Below are 20,493 nucleotides of genomic sequence, written 5' to 3' on the forward strand. Positions count from 1 at the left end.
CAGTATCCTTGGTCTCATTAATGCCTTCTGCTATGAGGCAAGAGATTTGCGTGCCTCACTCTGCATCCGTAGACACTCGGCCCAGTATCACGTTACACGTTAATTGTATTAGTTTTCATAATGCAAAATGAAAAGTTTCAAAGTTAAATGAAAAAGATACCTATTTCCATGATGACAGGTGAGGCACAGCCGACCCTGCCTACCCTGACTCCACGTCACTGATACAAGTCATCTTGAAACTGTGTTAACATGACTGTTTCTTTTGTCTTTAGATATTCTTTCTTTTCTTTCTGAAACTGATCAAAACTGTTACTGATTTAGCCGCAATCCGTCACTCTCGACTCATCCCCGCCCAGTCAACATTGATATCAGTGATTGATTAGCGCCATTGGGGTCAATATAGGCCAGACCGGATCAATAAGGTTAAACACACTCTGCCAACTCTCGAGAGCAGGGGTGTGTGAGAGTAGTGATAGGGCATGGGGCATTGTGTGTATGTCAATATGCAACGTAGAAACCAGCCGCGTAAAATGACAGTAACAGAATCGGTTTCGTCTCCGGAGGCGTCGAAGGATGATCCGGGAGACACAAAACGGGACAGGGAGTGACTTAGATTAGAAAACGATTAGGCGCACACAATTGCACGTGCACGCGCATCGTCGGCTTCCATCAGTTGCTCGCGGAGCTTTGAGTTATGACCGCAGTCATGTGATCATTTACACCCGTTCTGACAAATAACTGGAGGCTACTGTTCTGCAGCTTCTCAATGTGTGCGTGAGAGCGTATGTTTGTGTGTAATTCCTGGCTAAGCATGTAGCTAGCTAGCTGGGTAGCAAAATCAAGTTACATTTGCAGGCAAGCAGGTTAGCTTTGCGTCAAGTTGGAGAAAAAGTGCAATCAAAATGAATGACCATTATTTACACAACAAAAAGGCTGAACACAGAAGCTAGTGGAAAATTACCAAGACACCAGCTACACAGCAGTTATTCAAACCAAAATAAATCCTAAAAGTGGTTTGATAAGAGTCGACCTCCCCCCATAAGCATATCCGAACACCACTTAGAAACAATGGAGATACTGTGTAATGACTAGATTGCTTGATATAATTGTAACTAAAACAAAATATACATTTCAAAACATAGATCATCACAAAATGTGTTAATTACTATCAAGTGATTAACTTGATCCAAATACTGATATGATAAATAATGAAGACACAAAGAATTCTGGCTTAATGCAGTGACAAATGTCAATGTTTTTACAACAGTTAGCTAATATATTAGTTTGTAGAATCTTCTTCAAATTTAGTTTTAGATTAGGGTTTTTTTTTCCGCTTCAGCTTGAAACAAACAGATCTCCAGCTTAACCTGAAAAAAGAAGGGTTCCATTTTTACAAGATGAATGTAAACTAGTAGTTTATAAATGTAGCTTGATGTTGCTAACCCAGTAACTTGCCTACTATTGGGTTGTTATAGCTTTAATTTAGATTTTTTTTTTAGATTTAGATTTTTTTTTTCCTTCTACTTGACAAAAAGACTTGTAGCTTAACCTGGAAAAAAGTAAGGTTTTATTTCCAAAACTGAAAAGCAAAAATGAAAGCTAGCAAGCTGTAAATGTATCTCTATTTTGATAACCCACTAGCTATTTTAATGGTAAGCTTGGTAATTTAGCTTTAATTTTTTAGATTTATAGTTTTTCTCTTTAACTTAAAAACAAACAAATAAACCAGTAGCTTGAACCTAAAGAATTGAGCTTTCATTTCTAAAAACGAATGAATTTTTCCCAGCCTGATAGCTAGCTTCATGGTTAGCTTGTTGATTTAGCTCTAAACTTTTATTTTTAAATTTAGATGTTTTTCACTTAAACTTAAAACAAACAGACGTTCCGCTTAACCCTTAAAAAAATATTGTTTCAGTCAAGTCATGTTTATTTGTGACGCCCTTAATCACAAGGAGTCCCAAAGGGCCGCACAGACCACAGATTATTGCAAACTACAGGCTATTATTACTCCATCCCTTGATCTAAAACCTACATGAGGGCAAATAATACACAGATATCGTCAATGTGAACAATGGGGCATTCATAAGCTATAGAATAGAAGTGTGTTTTAAGCCTAGATTTACACGTTTCACTGAGGTTGCAGATCGATTCTCAGGGGAAAGAGCATTCCACAACAACGGGGCCCGAATGGAGAACACTCTCAAACCTGTCGTTCTCTTCTCGGCTCTTGGGATCACTAGTAGACCAGCATTTTCAGAGCGAAAGTTCTGGACCGGAACATAGGAGAAATTAAATCTGAAAGATATGAGGGAGTAAGTCCATGCATACATTTTGAATAATACCAAAATAACTTTAAAATCACATACAATTTGACAATACAAGTGCTTCTTTATTACAACATTAGCTTTTTTATTAAGACAATTTCAACATGGTGAACAATTTATGAAATAACTATATTATCCTTAAATGGATAATGAAAGGTCTGTACTGATCTTGACGGAAGGTGAGAATAATGAATGATACAACAAACAGCACAACGACATTAGAGGACTTATCCTTTCAGTGAAAGCAAGAACTAAAATGAGTAATATTTTAAAAAAGATAAACATCTAAAAAACAACATATTTATGATACATAATACATATGGGAGTTCAGCTCTTTCAGATCGTAGCGTAGTTTCAGCTGTAGATAATTCCAGGCTTTTTCATCACAATGAACTTGTCAAAGAACCCAATTAAAACACAAAATAAAATTGACAACTTTTTCTGGGTAACCCCTCCTTGAGGAAGGTGAAAATTCCCTCGTTGGGGAAGTGGAAAATGCCGGACAACTACTTTCTGAATTATATTTTTCTTCACACAAATTGTTTGATCTTAGATTGCTTCTACTTGTTTGTCGATCCCCATGATGTCAGCTTTGGCGTAGACTGGCACGGCGCTCCCCGCAGGTCTGATGCAACTCTTTGGCTAGCACCTGCATAAAAGATCCACAGAAAGTCCAGTTAGCATATTATCCCACTTAGTTTCTCGGTGAAATTCTGTATGAAAGACTTGCATAGTATACTCTTGGAGGCAAAAAAAAATATTAATGTTGATGACAATCATCATCAGCTCCTCTCTGCCTAGTCTAGCGGATACTGCCGGCTTGCGATACCGCAACAGAGCCTTCAACATTTCAAATGACTCTTCCCATCCTGGACACCACCGCATTGACCTGTTGCCCTCATGTGGCCGCTGCAGGTCCCTCAAAACTATGTCAAACAAACTGTCGGGACCAAAACGAAGACAAGATCCACTTGCGTGCATTTCTCTTAGTTTTATTAGGAAGAAGGGAAAGGGTAGTATACATGATCCGTAGATCGTTGATTGTGGGGAGCAGGTTACACACACGCGGAAGTGGTATTTCCGTGGAAAGCGAAGGCAGTGTCGAGAGTGGGGAAAAACAGATTGACGGCCGGGACGGGGGAGCAAAAACTTAGTCCAGTTCAGGAAAGGGGTCGGCGCCGGAAATCAAACAGGAATCAGGACAGGAGAGAGTCAGGGTCAAAAGGATTGCCTTGCGTGAGCTGAGGTTCGCAGACCGACTGACAACCGGTGACAGGAAGACGGGGGGTTTAATAAGTGACAGGCAGCCAATCGGCATCCGAGGCAGTTGGCGACAAAGGAGCAAACTCGGGTGCCCCGCATCAGTAATCAAGACACAAGCTTTCTTCCCCAGAGCCTTCCCCACCCTTAAGGAGCACACAAAACAATACAAAGATATATTTCTTAATATCATTGCACTATTTTTACCATGCACTTGGTTGAAAGGGGGGTTGAATCATTTTGCACACCTTATTCTTCAGTTATTTTTCGGTGAAAACGAATCCTGGAGTCTTCAAATAAATAAAATTAAATTCCTAAAATACACAAACAGAATTAGTTGTATATCTTTATTTGAGAATATTTAAACCATCCACAGTATCCTTTAAGGGGCTTGAGGATTTTACTTCCCATCATTATTTATTTGATATTTTTCCAGAATAATTACCCGTTTTAGATGGTGGTATTTATTTGGCTTGGTGTCTTTCTGATGGATTCCCTCCACAAGTAATCTAATACAATTACAGCGTGGCTTATTTCAGTGGACAATTAGTACGGGTGTATTAAAATAGCAGAAAGTAATTGCAAAAAGAGGACGGCAGACCCAAAAGGAAAAAAATCGCGCTAGAATTGCTCAACCAGTCCCTTGCTTAATCGACTCTCACTCATCCTCCCGTCGCTCCCGCTCACATTCGTATAAAACGAAACTAAAATCGGCCGTGAGTTAAAACGATTTGGTGCTAATAATTACACAGAAGCACTTGAAGTTCTTTTTGTTTGTCCTGCCATGGTGACTTGGAAAAAAAGGGAAGGAGAAGAAAGACAGGCACAGATGGCTGTAGTATTTTTTTCTTGTGCAAAATAAAAGATGGTGGGAACCTGAACAGAAAAATGAATTGGTAAGATCACGCCGTGCTTCTCTGTGAAATTACTTGTACTCATTAGCTACACAACAAACTTCCAGATATCAAGAATGCCGAGGGTGAATTTATTTATTTTTGATGGTCTACACTGTAGACTCTACAGTATCTATTGTTTATCACTGGGGTTATGTCCTATACAAGGAAAAATCTGAGGAGTAGAAACCTTTATGTATTTTTTACAATTACAAATACTCCATTATTAAAAAAAACACTTTTTACAGGTTCAATCCTTCATTTATTTAACAAATAATAGTACTTTACAGCATACCTTTTTTTCTTCTTCTTCTTCTTTTCCAAACAACTACTGTACGTCATATAATAATAAGTGAGGAGACTGTCTAGCCCAGGGCTGTCAAACTAATTTTAGCTGGGGGCCACCTGCTAGTGTCTCTCTCCTCCCCTTAAACCTACTAGTCTGACCCCCACCCCCGTGGGGGTCGGACTAGTAGGTTTAAAGGGAGGAGGGAGACAGAGAGAGAATGAAAGAGAGAGAGATAAGAAAAGAGAGTGATAGAGAGAAAACAAGGGAGACAGAGAAGGAGAGATAGAGAGACAAAGAAAGCAGGTAAGAGAGAGAGAAGGTAAGCGAAACAGAGAAAGGGATGAAGAGTGAAAGAGAGAGAGAGAGCAGAAGAAAGAAAGATAAAGAAAGAGAGAGAGAGAGAGAGGGAGGAAGAAATAGAAAAAGAAAGATGAAAAAGAAACAGAAAAACAGAGAGAAAGCAATAGAGAAAGAGAGGGACAAAGATCAAAAGAATTAGGGAAGAGAAAAAAAGAGTAAGCATGAGAAAGAGTAAAAAACTGAGCATGGGAAAGAGAGAGAGAAAGAACGGGAGTGGAAAATAGAGATAGAGAGAGAGAGAGAGAGAGAGAGAGAGAGAGAGAGATGAAAAAGAAAAGAAAGAAAGAGAAAAAACATGAGAAAGAAAGAAAAAAGAGAAAAAGAAAGAAAAAGAGTTGGAACGATAGGTAGAGAGAGAAAGAGAGAGACAGAGAGAAACAGTACTACAGTTGCTTTGCAAGTAGTGCCCGGCTTGAGTGACATCAAGTGGACATCTTTAAAATTGCAGCTCATTTTTCTCTTGCACTTCTCTCAGTGTTGTCTTGCAGCCTGGATTAAAACCCTCGGCGGGCCTGATTCGGCCAGGGGACCTCCTTTTTGACACTTGTGGTCAACTTGCGGGCCAATGATAATGCAGAACACAATGGGCAGTACAAATCCAATACAAGTAGTGAAACCAAGATAAATGAAGAATCTTATAGCAAGGGATTACTGTTTTCATTTACTCTTTGAGAAGTCAAGTAAAGTCATTTTTATTTGTATAGCCCTTAATCACAAAGAGTCTCAAAGGGCTGCACTGGTTATTACACAGACTATTTTTCCAGACTATTATTATATCATCCCCTGATCTGGAACCAACATGAGGGCAAGGAAAAACTCAAAAAGCTTTCATGGTACTATTTTTCCAATAAAATATTTTATTAAAATAGAACCATTTTCTATATTTGATTCATTTGAAAAATGTATCTTGCTTTCCTCTTGTGAATTATTGAAGGGGGAGGATGGTCACGGCTGTGACGTGCAGTCAGGTGAGGCGGGCGAGCCTGTGCCTCACCTGTCATTATTAAAATATAATATTGAAAAAGTGCATATTAAAAATGTATATTTATTCAGTGGTAAATGTTTTATCAATTAACTTTACAACTTTTGGAATTGCTGAATGTTTATATGATATTATTAATATGAATAGTAGGATGTTCATATTTTCCAGACTATAAAGCGCACCTAAAACGAAAAAGTGCATCTTATTACTGGTGCACCTTACACCGGAAATACATTCAGAAATGCTTAATAATACAATAAAATGCTTGTTCATTTGGAAACTATTTATGAACAAATTTAGTTAATTTAGTTGTAAAACCAGATTTCATGTAATTTTAATTTAATTTTCTGCATTATTTTCTGATGTTTTTTTAATGTAGCACTGGCTCTTAGTGTCGTTTTAGTTTCCTGCCCCTTATAGCCCGGTGCACCTTGTATATGAAATAAATAGCTCACAGATGAAATTAAATATTATTTTCTTAACTATATGGTTCGCCTTAGAATCAGGTGCACCTTATAGTTAAGAAAATATGTTGGTATGTAACTAAAATTTCTCTACTGAGCATCTGCAGAATGAGACAATTCCTTTGACTCATGACGGAGGGCAATAGTGAGATGAAGGATTCTGATTCGCACACACTTCAACCCCGAACAATAGAAATAGTGATTTTATTAGTAAGCGAGTCAAGCCATTAAGTTTTTTCCTCGTTGCATGGACTTTTTTCTCATAAGGAAGGATTACCTATCTATTGGCGCTTTTATTCAAAAGGAGTAGTATGTTACGTATTACCGTACTGAGCGTCATCAGATGCAGAGTGAGGCACGCAATTCTCTTTCCTCAAGGCAGAGGGTGATAATGAGTCCAAAGATTCTGATTAGGCGCACACTTCAGCCCCAAACAATCGAATTGGTCGTATTTGCATAGTAACCGCAATCGTTTCCTGCATGGAATTTATTTCATACAATGAAGCATTACTAATCCTGAAGGAACAGCACATCGACCTCATTCATAAGTTAAGGCAAGACAGTAAACAACGTATTCCTTTATATAGTTCATATATTGCTTTTTTACTCTTCAAATTCATCCCTCCAGTATGTTCGCGGGGGTGCTGGAACCCATCCCAGCCGTCTTCGGGCAATGGGCAGGGCAGACCCTGAACTGGTTGCCAGCCAGTCGCAGGGGACACAGGGACATACAATTCGCTCGCTCATTCACACCTCGAGACAATTTGGACCAGCCAATTAACCTGGCATGCATGTTTTTGGAATGTGGGAGAAATGCCCGGAGGAAACCCTCGCAAGCTCATGCGAACTCTGGAATTGAACCCTGGACCTCCGCACCGTGGGCTAACCACCCAGTTTTTCAAATCGAATGATAAATTAGATTAAGGGTTAATTTATTCGTAAATCCTACCAGACACGAACCTCACTGCACGTCACTGGGTCACGACCACCACATACTGTAGCTCCGCCCCTAATGTTGGACTAGTTCGGCTACATGAATGTGAACTTTCTTCACGGGATGAGATTTTCTTTTTCACTTCACTGTGCTTCCAAATGTGCCAAAATCTCATACGTATTTTCCAGACCACTCTCACCCTTCGCCAGGACAAAAAACAAACTCCTTCGACATTTGTCACTTACGTCGCTAGTCCCCCCGTGCCCCACTCGGTCCCCTGTCCGGCTCAACAGGACCCCCACTCTCTCAGGCCCCCCGGTCCCCTTAACCTCCCTCACCCCCTCCCACAGGGCAGAAGTAAGCCCCGCCCTGGGGCCCTGTTCCCATTGTGAGTCCTCGGCTACTTCTGTTTGGGGCCTTTGTGCGCCGCTAATCAGCCGTGGGGCCATGCTCAGCCGCCAATGTGTGTGCTCGCATATATTTGTGTGGTTGTGTGTCCCTTGCCCTCATTACGTAGCCACACTGGGAGGCCAGCATGGGAAGTTTCTGCTGCACCCCACAAACCCCTCCATCCGTTCACAAACCCCTCCAACGCCGTCTGCAGTGCCGATGCTGTCCATCACCGCCTGCACCAAAGGCAGTGGTTCCTCTATATTCAAACACTTTTTGGAATTTTGATGTATGAGGTTTTTTTTAAGCAAAAGCTTACCTCGCTATACGAAGGAAAATCCAGCTCTCGAGTAGTCCCAGAGGCTACCACTAGAGACCACTCAAAACCACTCAACGTTTGTCACTGCTAACTGCCAGCATCAACTCGTCCAGTTGGGGAATGCAAACTACTACAGGCAGAAAATTCAATAAAAATTGTGCTGTAATTCCTTTGGGTGTTTGTCCATTCAAGTTACAGTAAATGTTATTTTAAGTGTACACTAAGTTCTTACGAATTATCAACAGTCTCCTGATACCTGTCAACTTCCAACAATTTATCCCCATAATGATTGCAAATTTGTCTTATTATGCAATAATAAACTGTGTAAAGACAATGCGGCAGCTATCTACTTACAGCAAGTCAGGCTTCGTAGAACAAAACAACAATTTTAGCAATCTACAATGATGTTGTCGTCTGCTATAAGTGACAGGAATGATCCGGATCAGAGCCAAAATAGGCAAGACGAGATCCAATGACCAATAGGATAAACCAAGTGAAATGATTAAAAAAAGTATACAGATGCTACCCTACTTATGAATATTCCGGACAATCGTTCGTAAGTTGAATTTGTTCGTTATTCGCCTTAGTGCTATATTTTGTATGTTTAAGGTTGATATAAGTATGTTTAAGGCTTGTATAAGTAACCTGTATTGTTCTGTACTAAAAAATAAACATTTCATAAAATACTATGCTCTATAAAGAAATGTAATGTTGAGTTTAACTTACTTTTGGGAGATGTGTTTCAAGAGATCCTCCTCCGTAGTAAAAAGTGGCCGGAACAAAGCGGTCCAACCATTTTCTCAACCCCATCTTGCATTTCAAAAGAAACAGATTGCCTTTTCTTTTCACTTTAACCATATTGAATGGTGCATGAGATATTAAACAATAAAAATGTCAAAGTTCTTAGCGCACAGGAGATACAGTATAAAATTTTTACACACAAACTAGGAAGAGGAAGCCGGATTTCTTCTTCGAGGTGAATGCTTTGTGAGCCCTCAGCACCACTCGGCAGAAGGAAGCGCTGAAGAACTGTCCTCTACTCGGATTAAGGGGCAAACAATACAAAATCTAACCCAGAGCAATGTCCGGATATTTTTCGACATCCCGAAAATAAATTTTCGTAACGACCGTTTTTCGTAAGTCGAATGGTCATAAGTAGGAGAACGCCTGTACAAGTTGGAAAACATATAATTTGACAGGAATTCTATCCACGTCACTCCTCCTTGCATGTGTTTTAAAGCTGTTTTACTTGGATGCTTTCAAACGGCCCAACTATTTTTTATTTCATATTAAAAACATTCCAAAATCCTGGAACAAATTAAGCTCATAAGAAGATTTACTGCTATATATGCTAGTATATAACCAAGATTTACACTTTACTATTGATTCAGTTGATATCCTGAAAATGTCACTTTAGGACAGCAAAATGCTGAAACCATTTTTTAAGGGGGCCTTAAACCAATCCATTTTAACAATATTTCTTTGTCACTTTAGAGCTTTATTTATTACTTTATAAGTAGGGAATTAAAAATGATAGATTTCTTCTTCCACGACTTATAATTTACCCAGCTGCTGTATCAGATATTTTTGAATAATCATTTTTCTTATACTACTATATTTTAAAACATGTTTTACTTTTTATTACTTAAAAAGCATTGACTGGAACAGGAGCTTTAATCATTTTAACAAGGTTTATGGGAATGTTCATTTACTTCCTGCCCCCCAAAAAGAATGAAAAGGAAACAGGGAAAGAAAATTTGCGTTAGTGTATTACTTTTGTCTTTTTACTTGAAACAAAAGTGGTTAGCGCTTGTGCGGCACAGTTCATGTCATGGGAACCTGTCGTGGGTTCAAATCCAGCTCCAGACTTTCTGTGCGGAGTTTGTATGTTCTCCCCGTGCTTGCGTGGGTTTCCTCCGGGCACTCCGGTTTCCTCCCACATTCCAAAGACATGCATTTCAGGTGAATTGGCCGGTCCAAATTGTCCCTAGGTGTGAATGAGCGAATGAGTTGTCTGTCCCTGTGTGCCCTGCGATTGGCTGGCAACCAGTTCAGGGTGTCCCCTGCCCACTGCCCGATGATTGCTGGGATGGGCTCCAGCCCCCCGCGACCCTACTGAGGATAAGCGGTACGGCTAATGAGATGAGATGAGAAGATAAAATAAAAATGTGGTTATATGAGTGATGTATACTGTTAAAACAGATGATATTTTTTCAAAGTAAAAGCAGGTCTTTAAAAAAAAACATTATTTTGTTTGAAGAGGAAGAAAAACTGGTCTGCTGAAATCTGTGTCAAATGACTGGTGGGAAAAAAACAAATGAGAAAACGGAAGTGTTAAATAAAGCAATGTCTCTCGATGATTTTCAAAATAGTTTTGGATGAATCGGTTCTGGTAAGAATCCAATCCGTTTATGAGGTCATACATCACAAACGATGATAAATGGATGACATTTGGGCACACTTACTCAAGTCGTGTACGCGGACCCTTTTTGTTTCGGCTGGAGCGCGTTCACAATAGATTTCCGAGTTGATGCGTGGCAATGGCCGCAAAGTGAATTTGTAAGAAAATAGTCCTAATTAAGTGTGAAGTCAGCCATCAATAATCCTGACAACACACACAGATGATCCCTTTGATGGTTTCAAAGTACGTTTAGAGTCACTAATAAATACGAGCCGAACTGAGTCAAGTGCCAGTCGGCCTTTATTATCCCCCCCAAAGTACCCTATCCCCGCTGGGTTGCCCCGCACCCGTCTGTCCTCCTCCGCTTTACCACCGTCTCATCTGTCCAGTCTCGCTTTTCTCTTGCTGATTCCCGTGCACCGTCTCCCCCTACCCCCACGTTTGTGATATATCACCTGCCTGAGAAGGAGTGTGTAAGTTGTGTAGTGTGTGCAATGAGTGAGTGGGGGTCCACATGGTGTCTTAGCACTTTGTGCACCTTGACTGAGAGCAACCTCTTTGGTCCACTGGGTGACACTCAGAGCTCAAATTTCAGCATAGAACTGAAAAAAAGAAAAAAAAAGGTTTCTAATGACTCTTTGCACACACATGACTTAACCACGTGACGACACCACGACGGACGGGAATAAACCGTAGTAAACAGTGGGTGAGGGCAGTAAACAGTAGACAATGAAAACATAAGCTATACTATTCAACACCATTGGCAATGAGTAGTCAAGCAAATATTGTGCAGCAGTGGGATAAGGTAGCTCACCTTGTCGAAAAGCAAAGGAGCGCTAGTTAGAAAAACTGAGGATAGCATTAACAATGCTAGTTGCCGACCTATACAGTCTTCCCCCTGACGTATTCACACATCTAACCGAATCCGCCAGTCTGCCTGACTTCAGTCCACACGATCTGTGCCACTACATTGTAAATGGAGTATCCGCTTACACCAATGCTGATCTGGTATCCCTTAACAACGAGAGACTGAGGGGCACCATTTCAAGTCAAGTCAAGTCAAGTCATGTTTATTTGTATAGCCCTTAATCACAAGGAGCCTCAAAGCTGCTCGGACCTCAGATTATTGCAAACTGCAGACTATCATCTAAAACCTATATAAAGGCAAAGAAAACTCAAAAACCTCAACATAAGGAAAATGAAGAAACCTTGAGAAGGGACCACATATCCTCCTTCCAGGATGGCCAGGCGCAAACATTACTAAAACAACTTTGTGTCCAAATTTTGGGAAAATGTAATAGAACAGTGCAGCACTTTTACACTTAGCATTTGTACCTTGTATACACATCACTTTTGAGCATGTTGAAAGTATTTACTTTGGCGAAATGACGTTTTATCTTCAAAACATTTGCTTCACATCTTAACAGCTGATAATTTGACAATTCATCTCGGCGTATTATGGCAACAGTAACAGTTTTCAATACATGTGATATTTGGAAGATTACTGTTTTGAATCCCTGGTTAATCACAATAAAAACAGCTCGTTTACATACTGTAGTAAGCGATGGCAACGGTATGATGCCGATGTTGCTACCTAGTACCAGCTTACTTAGTATACTGTGTCTTTGACGTGATTTGTATCTACTTAACATAAAATTGCTTGAAAATACATCAAACATACCTTTTGAAAAATGTTCGGCGCAAATCCTGGAATATTTGCGGGCTACTAGTGTTGTCCCTAAGCACAACACCAGTCCATCTGTTTGATTGCAGATAAGCATTGCCATATTCTGTCTTCACCAAAACGGACACAGTTCCTAATCAGGCTCAGAGCTTTGCCCACGGCACAGGAATAAATCACCATGGTAACAAGTGGTGGTTTTATTCTTTTTAGTAATTGTTTCAACTCAACTACCTATTCAACTGCCATGCGCTCAAGTGCTTTACCCCGTCTGTCATGGGTTTCATTCTGCCAGAGAGGGCAATGCGCAAAGGGTCAATAGGGTAGTCAAATGTATCAATGTATTAAAATGGAATGATACTTACACATCTTATAAGTATAAAATTATAAATGTTCATGATATCAATACCTGTGATCAGATTGGAGAAGGAAATTAAATGTTTTAGGATGAAGTGATTGAGGAGTATGTTAGGAGCAACAATAGTAGATAGATTGAGAAATTAAATTGTGAGTGACGGAACTGGAGTAGTAGTGGAACTGAGCAAGCGTGTGGATGAGAGAGTATTTGGTTGGGGTTTGGACACATGGAGAGGATAGATGATGAATGAATGTTGAACAGGATCTACAGAGCAGAAGTAAATGGAAGAAGACCAAGAGGAAGGCCGCAATTGACGTGGATGGATGGTGTTATGCGTGCACTGCAGGAAAGAGGTCTAAATCTAGTGGAAGCTAGAGCTCTTTTTGGTGATAGGAATGAGTGGAGAGGTGTTGTGAAAGGATAGTGGGATGTTTAGATGTGTTCTAAGGGATGGGCAGGGCACCTGTATAATGCGGCAGGGGTAAACCAGTCGAAGCTGTCGGGCCCTGCTGTTGAACAGAAGAGTGTGTCACCGTGACCTGAGTGACATGGCCGCTTACTTGTGTCCCGTTTTATCTGGAGGGACGGAAGTATGCCGAACTTGGGTGCCGAGGTGTTTAGCTTGTTCGGGTGTTTGGGCATTTGGGTTGGCCATGGTCGATTTTTGTTTTTTTTTGCTACTTTTTCCCTTTTTTGTTTTTGTCTATGTGTTTGTCTTGCTGTCGGTCACCCCTATCGAGGGAAATGACCAGGGTAAAGAATAGATAGATAGATAGATAGATAGATAGATAGATAGATAGATAGATAGATAGATAGATAGATAGATAGATAGATAGATAGATAGATAGATAGATAGATAGATAGATAGATAGATAGATAGATAGATAGATAGATAGATAGATAGATAGATAGATAGATAGATAGATAGATAGATAGATAGATAGATAGATAGATAGATAGATAGATAGATAGATAGATAGATAGATAGATAGATAGATAGATAGATAGATAGATAGATAGATAGATAGATAGATAGATAGATAGATAGATAGATAGATAGATAGATAGATAGATAGATAGATAGATAGATAGATAGATAGATAGAAGTTTGCAGATTTTGTTTTATTAGCCATTAGCAGCTTGCATATAGTTGGGTATATACCTGGTGATTGTTGTTGGTTTGGTTATTAGCTGTTGGCTTGGTGACATGACTCAAACGGGTTCACTTGTTCAAAGGGGTACCCACATTCTATCAAAATCTAGTTTAAATATTTTTGATTGTTACCTTGATTGTCTATCACATTTCATGTTTAGTTTCAAATGAGATTCTCCCATTTCTCATTAAGGTTTCAATACATCATTTTAGAGCATTTCACGTGGAGATGGCGCAAAGCCAAACATGGTTGCTGGTCAGCGTGAATGTCTGGGGCTGAGAGTTGATATTGACACAAAAATGACTGAGTCAGAAAAACAACATAAACGTATTTGCCTAAGATACAAATTTGTTTGAAGATCTCATAGGTTAAAGTACGCATATGAAACATGTACAAAACCAAAAATGAATTTCAGGGTGAAGAATCACATATTTTTATGGTCATATTAGGTTTTCGGGAAAAAAATAAACTGTGTGTACGAACTGTGTGCTGGAGGGAAAGAGATGAAGAAATAGGAAAGAAATGATAATTAGTGGTGACTCAGGGTTGTGTGACGATAATCCCCTGAAAATCTACACTCGTACAGGTGCTGGCTAAATCCAATTACCAAGCCAGGAGGCCAAGAGAGGAGGAGGGGAAAAGAAATAGAGAAAATATATTCAACTGCCATCATCAAAGAAGGCAAATATCAAATATGTGATTCACATTAACTTCCTTGTCTAAATGAAAGCCATGATGGACGGCAAGAGGCACTTGTGCGCACGGCATTTGAAATGGCAATTGAGTTGAAAGCACAACCACCACAGACAATACAACTACTGCTTTTAACGCTGGTGTATCATTGCCGTGCGGACTGGCAAGGTTCTTAGTCTGATTTGAAATTGCATCGTATACGCTCTGCTAAAGACAGCAGAAAGCGATGTTGATCTGCTAATGACACGGAGGGACTCGCAGCCCTCCCTTTTTACAACGGACGTTTGATGTATTTCTAATTCATTTTATGTAAAGTGTGTACGAGTGTTGTGGCTAACTTCGACTCCCCAGGAAAAGTATCTCACACCCCTTAACGTGAGCACGGTTTTTCCTAAGCTTCTTAGCGCTGCGTTTCAACAGAACAAGTGTCATGATGGTAGTCTGTATAATACGTTCAATGAGGAATATTGATTGGTGTGATTAAAACAAAAAAACAGTGTGCGGTTGCATAAAGGGGGTGAGATTCTGCAGGGAATCGGAAATTAGCAACAACGAGTCATGCCAAATACACTCCATGAAGCTACGTTAGCTGAAATAAAAATGATAAACAATTTAAGGAGCTTTCGGCTACAATCGATTTGACATATGCTGGCACCCTGGAAAAAACATATTAGCCTACACAGCTAACGTTAATGTCTTACATATGCAACAATGAGCTGCCTCCCCGCATCAGTGAGCAACACGTACCGGTAACCCAACCAGCTATGAAGAACTGGTAAGCATTCAGACTTTTATAAGCTTTTAGGCCAGCACAGGTGTATGGGGACACTCCTTTTACTATATAGAGGTAAAGATCGTGTGGAGTGAAGTCAGGCAGACTGATGGATTCGGTTATATCTGTGTCTACGTCATGAGGAAGACTGTGTTGGTCGGTAGGCTGCCCCGCTAATGCTGCTAATACTGGCCTCACCCATTGTTTACTAAAATTTGCTGGTGGTTAGGTCACATGTGTGCAAAGGGTCAATAGAAAATGGTGTTTTCGTTACCACAATAAATGTTGGGCATGTCAGGTAGACATTTTTTAGAATCATTTTTGAAGGGTTTGAAATATAAACTGTTAAACTCCCCACTTTGCACCTTTAATAGGCTCAAAGTGAAATTGAGGCCCCCACAAGACGCAGGACGAAACCACGGTGGTCCGCCTGGCGGTCAGGACGACTTTACAAGCTTGTTTAAGACAAAGATGTGCAAAGTTGCTGTAAAAGTGAAACCGTTTTATTTGTTTACACTCGACAACACAAGCTGAGTGGTTTAACAGGGTGCCATTGTTAAAATGTGACAGTTTCAGGTTTCTACCTTTAACATGCGTTGTTAAGTTGGAAAAGCCGTACCAATAGGATTTGGAATGAGTGTGGTGGGGCTTAATTCACTGATAGTGTTCTTTTCATCATATATACTTGGGAAGATATTATTTCTTCCATCTCTTTTCCATGTTACCATATGCATAGGTACAGATATCAAGTATTGTGGCAATAACACATATAAGTTTCAATGCATGTATCCCAATTGCTATATGAGATTAGGGTGCCATCAAATTACTGTTTTAAACTGAAAATCAACACAAACGTGCTTTTTTTAGTTCCTGTTTGTCTAAACATGAAGTTGGGACTAATTTTATTTTTGTGCGATATGATATTGAATCAAGATGCAAGACCCAACTAATAAGGCAGCCATTTTGCCACCTGCTGACAAATGAAAATGACATCACTGTTATTTAGGACTCACCGACTGGCAAAATGGCAGCCACATTCGTTTGAAAAAGGATGGATTTTGCTGCAAATATAGATACTTATAAGAATTTGTCCTTTCACCAATGGTATTTTTACATATTTATTTCAAATAAAAAAGGAAAGAAGGAAGGAAGGAAGGAAGGAAGGAAGGAAGGAAGGAAGGAAGGAAGGAAGGAAGGAAGGAAGGAAGGAAGGAAGGAAGGAAGGAAGGAAAGAAGGAAGGAAGGAAGGGGAGAGGGGGGAGGTTGGAAGGAAGGAAGAATTACAGATTAGATCCATCCACACGGATCCACCACGAAACAAACCCCAAATCGAAGTGAAACCTGTCGTTACCACCGATTGCAAAACAGATCACGTCTTTGAAACGAGCTGGTCTGTTTCTCATGCGAGTCAACAGATTGTTGAGTCAGATGATTTCGCTTTCTCCAACGGGGCATCGTACTCTCTCACTCGTTGCCATTTGTATTGATAAGGCTAATCGTCCTAGCATCGGATCATTTCCAGGCGTGAACTACTTAAGAAGGGCCTGGAGAAAAAAAGCGACGTAGGGAAGAGGGAAAAAAGAAAGAGTGTGCCCTCTCTAGCCTCCCTCCAGACTTGTAATAGAGGTTTGATTAGCAAGCATGTAATGTACTTTAGCCCCACAGCTGGAGACGCATGAAGGAAAGGGGGTCTGGGGGGTGGAAAGGAAGGTATCGTAGGAGGGAGGAGAATATATAGGCACTCCTCTCAGCATGCCCTCTCATCACCCCCCTTGCCCCCAACATCCTACAATACTTTGGACCGGGATAGAAATGACCCCCACCCCAAAAACCTCACATAACCTCCTGTGGCTGCAGCCCTCCACAACAGACTAACGCTCCCTATGGATGCACCACGCTGTGTAAGCGGTGGGTGTGGGTGGGGTAGGACGGGGTTGGAGGTCAGAAGCAGGAAGAGTTTTTCTTTTTTTTTTAATTTTCTTCTCCCCGCCCCCCCATTAACAAGCTGTGAGTTTGCATGCAGGAAGCAAGTAAAGAAAGAAGAGAGAGCACAAGGGAAGACAGAAGAATAAAAAAATACAAGAGAAAGAAAGAGGAAGTAAAGAAAGGAGGAAGAAATAAAGTAAGCAGGAAGGAAAGAGGAAGGAAAGAAAAGACACAGAAAAATGGAAGAGAGAAAAGAAAGAACAGAAGGAACAAGTAATGGAAAGAAGAAAAAAGCAAGAAAGCAAGAAAGCAAGAAAGCAGGAAAGCAAGAAAGCAAGAAAGCAAGAAAGCAAGAAAAAAAATAATAATAATCAATAAATTTTGAAATTAATTAAAAATAACGTGAGGAAAAAATAAATTAAAAAACACTAAAAGTGATACTTAAAATAATTTGTATAATTTTTTTAAAATGTTATTTGAAATAGTGAACGTATTTACCATAATTATCTTTTTGTAATAATTAACAAAGTTGAATAAGAAAAACAACAAGTAATATTTGTCTAATTGTACGGCTAAAGAAACTAGTTGTCAGTTAAAAGTAACTTTTTCATGCATTCTGCTAAACATTCTTACCCTTTAAGTCAGTTAAAAATTAACTATTTTATTTTCTATTTTAAACCCTTTTCTCTGGCTAAATAATACTAATAAAAATGATAATAATAATCATAATAATAGATGGGCGGCATGGCTCATGGGTGGTTAGCGTGCAGCCCCGCAGTGCAGGGATTCAGGGTTCGAGTCCAGCTACCTTAGCTCTTCTGTGCAGATATTGCATGTTCTTCTCATGCCTGCGTGGGTTTCCTCCGAGCACTCCGGTTTCTTCCCACGTCCAAATTGTCCCTAGGTGTGAATGAGCGAGCGAATTGTCTGTCCCTGTGTGTCCTGCTACTGGCTGGCAATCAGTTCAGGGTGTCCCCTGGCCACTGCCTGAAGACGGCTGGGATGAGCTCCAGCACCCCTGTGACCCTACTGAGGACAAGCGGTGCAGATAATGTACATTAAAAAAAAATGTTTAAAAAGTAAATATTGTATTATTCAGGCAAATGAGAAAATATATTACACAAAAAGAGATAAATGCATTATTCAATGTATCTATAATTATGTAATTAAGTCAATAAAAAAACTTCTTATGACATTAATATAATTCTACTTAGACACACTATGTAATTCTTGACCACTAGATGTTGCTGTATTGTTTAGCACAACTAAAAATGAGTGTTACAAAGCACAGGGAATTTTACTACAGGAACTCAAGGTGACCAAACCTCACCAATTTTCATTCCATATCTTTTTCCTGGCCTACAAGTATTTTAAAAATAGTATGTTGATATGAAAGGTCGTGTATTTTTCAATATTGTTTATTTTTAATGAATCAAGTGTTTCAACCACTAGGAGGCACAAAATAATACCCACTGTTACAATAGTATTGAATTGAAATATTTTATCTTTTAAATAAAAATTGCAAACACCTCCATAGTTTTTTGCAAAACGCCAAATTGGAGCTAAAAACACACGAAAAAAACACAAGAGAGAAAGTTTTGGGGATCTTCTTTTTTTTTTTTTAACTTGCTGTTGCTGTACCCCACACCCTGCCAGATTAAGGTTCAGGCCCCTTCCTGCACTCCGCCTCACTGTGCTATCAGCTCCGGGTGCGAGCCGAGCGACGCTAATGTGTGGAGACATCTGACAAGTCGGGAATTCAAAGTGCAAAACCAAACAGTCGCTGTTGGAGCTGCTTGGCATCTGCTGGGCCGAGCCACCAAAGGTCTTCCCGGTCGGCAAATTATGCCCACAATCGCTCCAGAAAATTGCAAATATGAAAAGGAGAGCATATTAGCAGCAGAGTGGTGGTCCTGTTAGCACACCTAACTCGGAACATTAAAGTTCTTGACTCTTTTTATTGCTAAGTTCATTTTGGGCACATACTTACCATAAATGTGAGTATGGTGAAAGAGGGGATCAAACTCATTTGCACCAAGGGCCACATCAGCGTAATTGGTCGACTCAAAGGGTCAGAATTAACTTATAAATGTGAGTCAATGTAATTGGTATTGGTATTGTTAATTTTGAACTTTAGTAGAAACTCAAACTGAAGTACAACATCGGCCAGAAACTAGTTCAGATCATTACCCAGCTGTATGCTAATGCCAGTAGTGCGATACTGATAAATGGTACCATTAGAGCGTGGTTTCCAACCACATTCAATATAAGACAAGGCTGTTTTCTCTCTCCAACTTCATTCAAAACATCCTGGAGAAGGTCATGAACAAAACCCTGCACCAAGGTAGATCCAGCATTGGGGGACACGTCATCAACCTCGGTTTTGCTGAAAATATTGCCAGACTGGCAGGAGAAGAATAAAATTACAAATATCTGTTCAATCGCCAGGAAAAACCATCAACACAGTATTGAATGGAAATCAGAAGGGAACAAAAAAACTTCCAAAGTATCACCACAAACATCACCATCAACGACCAAAAGCTTTAACCTGTCACCAAATTGAAATATCTTTGAGCTATCATATCAGAAGAGAGGTCAGAACCAGAAATCATGGCCAGGATAGCACAAACCACAGTCACACTCGCCATACTTCAATCCATCTGAAGGGACAAGAACATAGCCGGGAAATCCAAGATCACGCTTATGCAAGCACTGGTTACTTCCATTTGCCTCTACAGTTGCGGGACATGGACTCTCACAGCAAAGCTGGAAATCCAGGTCATGGAAAAGCAATGCTACAGGAAACTTCTAGGCATCCGCTACAGTACATAGCCCATGTGACAAACAAAAAGGAACCATCACAGGGCGCATTGGCCCCTATGAAGAACTGCTCTGAAATGTGCACGGATGAAAACTGCAGTGGTGTGGTCACGTCACAAGAGCACCAGAACTGACCAAGATAATACTCCAGAAGACAGTCTAAGGGGGAAGGAAAAGAGGGAGATAAAAAAAAGAACTGCCCTACAACATCAAGGAATGGAGTGGTGCGAACCTTCCCACGACCAATCACAGTCGCAATCTTTCTAAAAACTTAATTTATAAAATAGAGAGAGAGACAAAACAGAAGTCCTGGTGGTCTGCCAGTTTTTTTTCCAGAGTTTATTTCATGAAATAAAAATTAAAGAAATAGGGGAAAATAATATGTTTAACAACAACACAGATCCGGTCTTTTAGCCAAACAAACACTGGATAAAACTGTTATGGATACACTTGTATCGTCCCACACCACAGGT

The 20,493-nt window shown here is 40.0% G+C and overlaps 1 long non-coding RNA gene across 8 annotated transcripts in view; it reads right to left on the bottom strand.

Annotated features, from left to right (window-relative positions):
• Positions 1–2,391: 2,391 nt before the first annotated feature.
• Positions 2,392–20,493, bottom strand: part of LOC148354989 (uncharacterized) — a 218,357-nt gene continuing 200,255 nt past the window's right edge. For all 8 annotated transcript variants that reach the window (XR_015852219.1, XR_015852226.1, XR_015852224.1 and 5 more), the window contains one exon: positions 2,392–2,973. This is a non-coding gene — a long non-coding RNA (uncharacterized LOC148354989). The remainder of the gene's footprint in view (positions 2,974–20,493) is intronic.

This window comes from Urocampus carinirostris, chromosome 12, assembly GCF_059441175.1.
Source record: "Urocampus carinirostris isolate Australia breed hairy pipefish chromosome 12, RoL_Ucar_1.0, whole genome shotgun sequence".
Classification (NCBI taxonomy): Eukaryota; Metazoa; Chordata; class Actinopteri; order Syngnathiformes; family Syngnathidae; genus Urocampus; species Urocampus carinirostris.